General features: G+C 37.9%; 1 protein-coding gene across 2 annotated transcripts in view; it reads left to right on the top strand.

Moving 5' to 3' along the window:
- LOC142341852 (heterogeneous nuclear ribonucleoprotein H-like) overlaps nucleotides 1-10,277 on the top strand; it is a 567,627-nt gene that overhangs the window by 293,501 nt on the left and 263,849 nt on the right. The gene's annotated exons all lie outside the window — the stretch shown is intronic.

Genomic DNA, 10,277 nt, shown 5'->3' on the forward strand with positions numbered 1-10,277 from the left:
TCACAAACTCAGGACCATTGCGTGATACTAATGTTCTTGGTATCCCAAATCTTGCAAAGATTTGACTCAAGTACACCCTCACTGTTTGTGATGATCGATTTCCCGCAGGGAAGGCTTCTATCCAACCTGATCCCGCGTCTACTATCACTAAGATATTACCTTGATCCTTAACGTAGCCCCAGTCCATGTAAAGTCTTTCCCAAACTTCAGCTTCCGGCCAAGTAGATACTTTTTTCCCCAGGCTAGGCCTGTTTTCTTGGCATTCCTTATATTTACTAACAAATCGAAGAACTTCTTGACTGATGCCGGGCCACCAAGCCATCATTCGAACTGCTGTTTCAGTTGCATTTTTGCCTGGGTGAGTCTCATGAGCTTTGGCCATCACCATGGTTCTTAGTTTGGGTGGAATGAAAGGCACAACTCCTCAAAAGATGATTCCATTGTGAATGGTCAAGGCGTCTTTCTGTTGTTCAAATCCTTTCTCTGCTTTTGAGCACTGTTTCCAGATGGCGCTTTTTATTCGTTTGATGTCATCTTGAAAGAGTCGATTCGATCCCAGCTCAGTTTCGATGTCTGACTGGGTCACCAGGTCGGATTGGACGAAGTAGATATTGTCAAGAGCAAAGCAGACCGGATCATTGTCTTCGTCATCATCAAAGTCTAGTCTGCTCAGAGCATCAGCGTGTGGATCTGTCCTCCGGGTGTATACTTCAACTCGAAGTCAAATCCCATCAGCGCTATCGCCCATTTTGTAATTCTTGCTGAAGCTGGTTACGGAATTTCTTCGTCTGGGGCGATGAGATATTTGAGAGGTTTGTGGTCAGTCTGTAGAGTGAACCTTCTACCGAGTAGGAATTGTTTCAATCTTGTGACCACAAAGACGATTGCAAGCGCCTCTCCCTCAATATTGGAGTAATTTTGTTCGGCTTGTGACAACTACCTCGATACGTAGATCACAGGATGTCCTTCTTGTGAGAGTACCCCGCCTATGGCTTTCTCTGAGGCGTCTGTTGTCATGGTTGCTTCCTTTGTCAAGCTTTTAGGCTGTACAAGAGGGTTAGCAGCTAACTCGTTTTCGATGTTTTCAAAAGCATTTTGCTCTTTCTTGTCTAATCTGAATTCTTCTTTTCGAATTTCGTTTTGGAGTAGCATTTTGGTAGCAAAATCCGGTATCATTCGACCATAAAAATTTGCTAAGCCGACAAAGACTCGAGTTGTTTCATATTTGATGGCGGTTTTGCATTTTTGATTTTCTCAACATAATTAGGATCGGGTGCTATTCCTTCTTTGGAAACAGAGTAACCAAGAAAACTTACGCTTGAAACTGGTTTTGAGTTGGATTTCTTCTCATTGATGGTGAAATTTTTTTTACGTAGCCGACTCTTGACTGCAAGCATTCGTTTCTCGTATTGATCCTTTGTTGTTCCATATACCAGAACGTTGTCTTGGAATATGACCACACCCTTGATTCCCTTGAGAGTTGACTCAATGCAATTCTGGAAGATTGATGAAGAGTTCTTTAGGCCCTGAGGAAGCCTGCACATCTTGAACTATCCTTGCGATGTGTTGATTGTGCATATTTCTTTTGCATCCTCCTCCAGCTCAATTTGATAATATGGATCTGATAAGTCAATTTTTCCAAAGTAAGAGGCCCCATGGAGATTATGGAAAATGGTCTCCGTGTCTGGGATTGGATAGTCCTCGTCCATAACTTTGCCATTGGTGTGAACTTTGAGGTCCACGCATAGTCTCAGAGCTCCATTTTTCTTCCGCTGCCACACTACTGGTGATGCATTTGTGACCCCATCAGGTTGTACTGGCTCCAGGATGCCCTGTCGTACCATTGTTTCAAGCTTCTCTTTGACCCTATCTTGGAGAGGTAGAGGTATCTTTCTGGTTTTGCAGAACATTGGCTGTGATCCCGGTATGAGTTTCACATGCCTTTGTATCCTTTGACTGCAGGTAGTCTTTCATCACTCACTGCATTGATGCCCTCTTGGGGTAGTATGTCTCTCCCAAATAGCCCAAATTTTTTGTCGTATTGCACAACTGCTAGTTGTTGTTGCCTATACTTGCTTCCGTTCCACTCAACATCACATGTTAGTGATCCCAGAAGCGTCAGTTGATTACCATCATAGGCCTCAAGACGTTTGACTTTCCCATTTAACTGAGGTTTACCAAGCTCAGTCCAGATTAAGGATAATATCACGGTGCTATCAGCACCGGTATCAACGTGCATTTTTATTTTATGGTCTTTTACTGTAATGTACTCCCATGTCACCGACATGTTAAACACGTTTTCCCGTATATAGTACATTCCCATCTCCATTTCGGATGATGTTTGACCAGGCAACTTACCCTCTTCCTCGCAGAAGTTGTTGTGCTGGTCATACGTACCTGACTTAGGCTGGGTTTTACTTCTGCACATTTTTGAAAAGTGCCTCACCTTTTCACAGGTTTTACATTTCTTGTTCAAGGCCGGACACGGCTTGCAGCTGTGTGGCTTACCTCCACATCTATTACACAAGTTACCATTGCCTTTATTACCAGTGAACTTTTCACTAGGTTTTCTGAATTCTTTTTGAAGTTGTATGCCACTTCTTCTTTTATTACAAATGGTCTATTACCTGTTGAGGAACTTGTAAAAGCCATTGCTTAACTTCTGAACTGTAAGCTTTCTGTCATTTCAGACAGAGACATCGTTGGCTTAGTTTTAATGCCGTCTAATAGTCTTAATTTGGCCTCAGGGTCTCTCAAACCTGAGATAAATTTTATTTACACCAACTCTTCCTCAAGGCTGGTTACTGTTTTAAGTTTTTCGAAGTCACAATAACGTGCTTCTTCTCTGAGGCGCGCTAGAAAATCGTCGTCAGATTCTCCAACGCCTTGGACAACGGACAGAAATTTAGCCCTTTCTGCCGTTACTACTCTCTCCTTAGGTGAAATATAGTTTTGAATAGCTATTCTGATCTCTTTAAAAAGGAGTGTCTAACAATTTTTTAGGGCTGATAAGGCTCCTAAGTTTAAGAAGTGCGTCCTGGCCGCATATACTAAGAAAGAGATTTGTTACCTGTAGGTCCACGATCGTACCGTCGTTGTTGACTTTATCTTCTTTCTTCTCTGCGCAACATTTCGCCACAAAAGACATGATCCACGCAGTACAGGATTCAGCATTCTGCAGATCCAAGTTTTGTTGGTCGTTTGGTGGTCTGGACACCAGTGTCGTGGTCTCGAGCACGAGTAACAAGAATTTTATTATTTTAATAATTGAATTCAAAATGGCCTAAATGTACAAAACTTCACAGGTATTCATAATCCGTATCAGTATGAAGATTTACAGATCCGTCTAGATATAGATAAACTGATATGTGTTAAATTACACCTTAGTTGTGAACAAGTTTTTCCCCTTGCCGTATATGGCAAGTACTAGTGCAGTTTTTTTGCACTTAACACATTGTTCTCCCTACCTGAGAACATGTCATTGCTATCTAATGGGAGGGTCGGAGAGTTGGTTACTGATCGTGTTTGGTGGTGGGAAGTTCGAATCTATCACAAATTTATGGTTTATGTACATTGATAAACTTGTGGTGTGAACAAATTTGAATCGACGATTCGGTTCAAATTAGAAGCCATTATTCAATTTCACTTCACCAAACATCAAGTAAGAAAGTTTTCTTTATATATCGAAGTTTTAACTTAAGTTGCTAAGTTTGCTACTTCTCGATATATCACACTTTATTTTTATTACTGTTTATTTTGCGTTTTATACGCTTTTTGTTACTTTCATTATAAACTGGTTCTATTACTTTATCTAAACTAGGACTGGGCGTCCTTTCGTTATAATAATTAACTGAGTTTTTATAATTTTTATTTTGTTTTTTAAAGTTGGGTGGCTTTATTAGTTTTTTTGTTGATTGAATGGATAAATCATACCTCTCATAGTTCTTTTCTGAAGTGCACCTGCACGACTTAATTCTTTTGCTTTTTGCATACAGTATCGGTCTTGTGCTGCTATTTGACTATCAAAAACTATTCCCTGTCGAAGAAGGTTTGCAGGAGTAATTTTGGTTGGGAACCAATCAACTGGTCTGTTAACATAAGCTGGGTGAACAAATGGGGGGCTATTTGAAGGTTCAGTCGAATTATTCCGAGTTTGTGGCTGTTCATTATGATAAAATTGTCTAGGGGCATTAAATTGTGGTCTAAACTCTCGGTAATTATTAGCAAGGGGGCATACTGCTGCTGGGGCCAATAGTTTGGCTGAAATTGACGATAATTGGGCTGATATTGAGAGTAATTTGGTCGATAATTTTGATATTGCGGACGGAAATTTTGTCTATAACTTTGTTTGTAAACTTGTTACGGGTAATGTGGTGTGAAAATGTTTACTGGGCCTTGTTCTGATGGCTCATTTTTAGGTGCTACTTTCTGTTCAAGTTTCTGTTCAAGTTCTTTCTGATTATTTGAAATGACTGTTATTGCTTTCAATATTCTATCAGTGTTTCTTTCTGTTATTTCATTAAACACGTCGTCAAAGTACTCTTCTCTGTTACACATCTCCCTTATTTCAATCTGTTGGCTCGCTAAGGTACATAACTGATCGATTGTATCAGTATCTGGCCTTTCTAACAGCTTAGGCTTAAGCCAGTTTAGCATGGACTTAATGAAAAAGCGCTTAATTTGTTCGTTTTTTCGATTTTCTCTGAAAGGCAGAATCTCTGAAGGGCAGAATCTCGTGCTGCTGTCTCTCTTTCGAATCTACGAGCTTCAAGATCGCCTGCTCCTGCTGGCGCTACTACTATTTTGAGTGTTGGATATGCTTTATTTGCTGCAGTTCTTAACTTTACTAAAAAATTTTTCACTGTGTCTAATTTTGGATTAAACTTTTGGTTCTCCAACTTTATTATTCTGATCTCTCTGAAGTCGTCTTGTGTGAATCTGTTTCTTAGAGCTGTTATATTATTCGCAAAAACTAGTCTGGTAGCCTCTGGTAGGGTTGAGAAGTATCTTAAAGCATCTCCTTTTAAAGGTAATTGCAGAAAATTCGCTTGTTGCGCGGCTGCGATTGCTGCAACTCCGATTGCACCAGTTATCAACTGTTCAAATTCGTTGAAATTGTCAGTTTCTGATCCAGAGAAAGGTGTGATGTTGATTTGCGCGTGTGCCATTTTGCTTTTTACCCGTTTAGATTATATACTTATAGTTCAATCAGTCTTATTTTCGTTCTAACGTATTAAATAGCACACTTAACTTAACTTAATGGCAGAGAATAGTTGGTTAATAGAGATAAAGAAGTTAAATGAGTAGCACAAGAGATCAGAAAAAGAAACTTCTGAAACCCTCCGGTCAGAAAATAATAAAGAAGCGCTGCTTATGAACCTATACCTAAAGCTCCGGTCGAATCGTCAGACTTATATCGTTGAAGCCGTATGGGCCAACGAAGTCTCACCATTAAAGAGTGCCCCTTAGTCTAGGAAAATTCGTGGCGACCACGACCGCACAGGCCTTGTGGAAGCTGCACTCAGATAGGCAACAGCATAATGACCGAAGTCACTGTTTGATTCATTAACCTCCGGATCTGGGTGGGGAAGTTAAATACAATTGTTTTATTTTTCTGTGTAAACATTTGTTTTGCCCTCTTTTAGTTAATGTTTATTTTATGGTTTCAGTAATTTAGCTTATTCTGATGTTATCTGATAATCAAAATTGGTCTTGTCAAGGTTTATTTCTTTATCAGATTGAAGTTTGTTACGGATAAGGCCAAATTTGCGAACTTTTTGATTTAAACTTTTTACTGTCCAATAAATTGCAACACGTTTATCATCTTTATCAAGCACATAAATTACGATGTATTTCTAAACAGAGGAAAAGAAAGCAGTTACTATCTGATCTTTCGTTTTGTTACTATTTTGAGTGTAGTTAATGTTATTTCCTTCAATATGTTCGATAAATTTGGGGGAAGCGCGGCAATTATTAAAAGCGGGGAGAATTTGTTCTTTATAAATTGACATAAATAATGCACCAAAATTAATTTTACAAATTCATTTACTCAGAATATCCTCGTTTGAGAATACCCTGTGTTGTTTTTGTCCGTTGTGACGGCTGTGGCTGAGTTTGTTCCAGTTGTTCACTCAAGCACTTTTGAATTATTGTTGCATTTAGTCCAAAAAGACAAAAACACAGTTTCCACAAAGAGTCCAAATTTTTCTGTGTAAACATTTGTTTTGCCCTCTTTTAGTTAATGTTTATTTTATGGTTTCAGTAATTTAGCTTATTCTGATGTTATCTGATAATCTGTAATGGATCGTCAGACTTATATCCTTTGTTACTGCTTTCTGCATTATCGTCTTGCTTGAAAAGGAAGTGCTGGATGCTGGCTGAAGATTCTTGAGGTAATGAAGTGAAAGAAAATAACGAATTTGTCAATATAAAAAAAATGTCAAATTAATCAAAGAATTATTCGGAATTTCGGTCCGTTAAACTGGAAAACAGTGAGTAACTCCTGTCACCATGTTATGCACTGTTTTTTAAAATGATTCTCATGGTGTTATTGAGATCTATAAGTGAGATAAATGGAATGAATTATTGTCATTTTTCCAAGGACTTATTTTGGTGTTTCACAGTGCGGTTTTTAGCGGATATATTTTGAATAAATTTAGCTAGTGATGGCATTTTATTGAGCGGTTCGGATGTGCGATACATCCACTAGTTGCCTTGGTTTCTGGGGGTTTTCTTAGCCAGGACCCAACTCCAAAGAAGTCCACTACAACCCAGAGTTCCAGAAAGAATCTCCAGTTCAATCCCCAATTATCATGACAGAAGAACAAAGACAAAGTTTCAATGTTAGAACAAGAAGCCATCTGAGTCCACCATCAACCGATCTCTGAGCAGGTTCTCCGTTGTTCTGGTGATCGTGGGTTCCGCAGGACTCTACCTTGAGTTGTATTGGTCCTTCGCAAATATTTACTGATCTACAAGTTGGGCAATTTCCGTCTTTTGTATGTCTCTTGATGTTTGTTAAGTACATATACAATTTCCGTATTAGCACCCACTTTATCAGAATAATTACTTCACCAAGTACATAATCTTTCATGAAGTTTTTTACCAAATATGCGAATTTATCGTCAGAGAACTCGAAAAGGTAAAAAGAGGCTTTTAGGCACTTGATATGTTTATCAGTAAACTGTCAATCTGCGGTTGTTTTTAATAAACATAAACAAATTAGGGGTTACAGGCCTAGATGGAAATACTAGCTATATATCGCCTTGATATCTATCTGAATATAAACTAGATTAAAATACTTATTTATGGATATTTAAAGGAAAATCATCACGTAACTATGAGGGACGAAATAGGGGCGTGACACTTACCTTTTCTACTGTTATTACTCTCGCTGAAAAATTTATTTCCCAGCAAAAAAAAGAAACACTTTGCAGAAAAATTTTGAACAACTAAAAATTACAGAGAACAACAAAGACTGGAAATGAAATAGAAATTTGTCTAATTTTATTTACTGGAAACTGCCCTGTCTAGCTTTCAAGTTTCAATCCAGAGTACAAACACCTATAGAATTAAAAATTGCACTATTATTGGTTTAATAATTAAGTTAAAACATTGAGTTTAAGATCAAAGTTAAAGCTAAGAAAATGCTTTGAAAAAGCCGCATTTAATGAAAAAAACTTTGCTTGCTTAGATAAAAGTTTTGCACAGCTGCTCTTCTCGCTCTCGCTCAAAGCGTCCTCAACTTTCGTTTTTTTGCGCTTTCACCTATCCAATTGTTTTTACGCAATTGTTCAGTTCCTGTTTTAAATACATACAACAAAACAACTTGTCCGAGAAGACGCTCCACCAGCCTTTCTTTTCGAGTAAAAAAAACAGAACATAAACCGACTAACATTGGATAAATTGCTCTCGAACGACAAGCGGAGAGCAATTTAATTTAGGGGTGTAGCTTAGAAATTTTGTGTGTACATATAAACTCGACTTCCTAGAGGTTCCAACCCACGACGTACAGGATGGCAGTCAGACATCTTAAACACGACGCTACAACGGCTTTGATAAACAGTCCCTAAAGATCAATTTTATATTAACAAACTTTATTTCAGAATGAGAGCGATTGAAATGATACGAAATGCAGAAGCATGTGAAGCGTGAAAAAAAGCAATTGAGAAGTCATAGAATGTTCTCGAACAAAAGCAGAAAAACGGTCAAACAACGATTTTGCATAAAGGTCAACGCATTTACAATAATTGCTTCAAACTTCGTTTGAGAGCCGTTAATCAAAATAACTCCTCTTCGAGTCGTAAAAAGAAAAGCGCCTAAATAATAGCCGCTGAGAGAACAAAACGCAGTTGAGCAATTTTGATAAACAAAAACGCATTGTTTTCAGATTTCCGCTTCGTCCTCGTTTCAAAGCAGTTAAAATATATCCCTCCCCTTTTGCCTTTCGGGGTATGAAAACTCTATTGGAGAACATAAACCGACTAACGTCGGATGAACTGCTCTCGAAAGACAGGCGGGGAAATAATTTAGGTCTATAGCTTAGAAATCTCCATAGGAGTTCCAACCCGCGACCTCCAAGACAGCAGTCTAACATTTTAATCGCTAAGCCACAACGGCTTTTCAGCTATTCTTAATTCAGCTTCTTAACTGAAAGCTATTCAGCTGACTACTCATTTAAGCTAGCAATTGCTCTAACGAATTTTGATAACCTAATGCACTATGACTTAATGACCGGACTTTAACGGTTTATCCAGTTTCTTTTGATTTTGCTCTTTTGACTTTGACCGCATTCACTACATTGCGTAATTCTATGCGCGAAAGAACTTAAAATCATTCAGTTCAAACAGTGAGTGAGCCAAGTCAGAAGTCAAGCGTGAACATAGTAACTTATGTAGAACAAAAAAATGTGACCAAAAGCTAAAGCGAATTTAAAAAATATAGCAGTACTAGTTCTGAAATACAATCCAAAAAACTCAATGAAAAACTTAAAATACTCTACCTGACCATCAGATCAATTGAACAATGCCAGTCAAAACACAAACAAAATCATCAAAAAGCTGAAACTAAGGTAATCAAATAAACTATACAAAAATATACTCATTGCTAAAATCCTTGAAGATTTTACCCAGACAGCAGAATTTGATCCCCTTAAAAAAACTATTTCAAAAATATGTTCATAATCAATTTTTGTCTCTAAAATTGGTTCATGATTTTATCTGCAAGACCTGAAAAAAGTCATTGGCCCTTGAATATCGATTAACTCAGAAAATGTCAGAAAAATCAAAAGAAGATATCAATTGCATATTTTCATGAAATAGTACTGAGAATCGTGATATTAAAAACTTCAGAAGCATTTCTATGTCTATAGAGGCTATCCAGTAACCCCATTCTAAGCCTTAAAAATTCATTGGCTCATAGATCGATATGCAATAATTTTTTTAGAAATTTCAAACTTCAAAAAATAGAAATTAGTTCTATTAAAATGTTGAAACAATTCCATTGCCCCTAGCAACTATATAAAAAAATAATATCAAACCCTGGAGGTTACATGTCTACGGAGACAAGAAAAATTGATAGAACACGAAAAATAAATGTTTTCAAAAAACTTGAAATAGCAAATTTTATCAAAAATTTCTAAAAATGTTTTTATCAGATTTTGTCAAAAAAAGTGCTGAAATTCGGGACATTAAAATGTAGAAAACTACTAGAAACTATGCAGTTAGTGGTTCATTATCTATCCTTAAAGGAGATTCCCTCGCTCTTTAGGCTGGAAAAAAAGCTAATTTTTTTTTAAATTGAAAAAAATTGCAAAAATTAGTATCAATTTGCGTGTTTGTGTTTGTAGAAACAAAACATATTTTTCAATAATTGGTCATGTCAAGCAATTTTGTCTTCCAAAAGACCTTCGTCAACTTTGAAAAACTTCAACCTAAGACTAATCAAACATATCCGACTAACGTCGGAAGAATTGCTTTCAAACGACCGGCTGGCTTCCTCAGTAGCTAAGCACGGTTTAGTGAGGCGAGCTTTAGCTTAATTGAAGGGGCATAAGTGAGCGCAGCGGTGGGGGGGGGGGGGGGGAGGGGTGCACTGGGTTGGCAACAGTGGGGGGGGGGGCACCAGTGGGGGAATCAATCTCTAAGAACCGCCCTTCGCCTCATAAGTATTAGTCTCCAAAGCAGATTCTGTGAATCGCATACTTGGGAGACTAGTGAGCTGAAAGGCTCTAAGAGCACTAAATGCCCGCTGGGCGCTGCCTGTTTATCCCGTTTTGA

This window comes from Convolutriloba macropyga, chromosome 6 (assembly GCF_964194025.1).
Source record: "Convolutriloba macropyga chromosome 6, txConMacr16.3, whole genome shotgun sequence".
Lineage (NCBI taxonomy): Eukaryota > Metazoa > Xenacoelomorpha > Acoela > Convolutidae > Convolutriloba > Convolutriloba macropyga.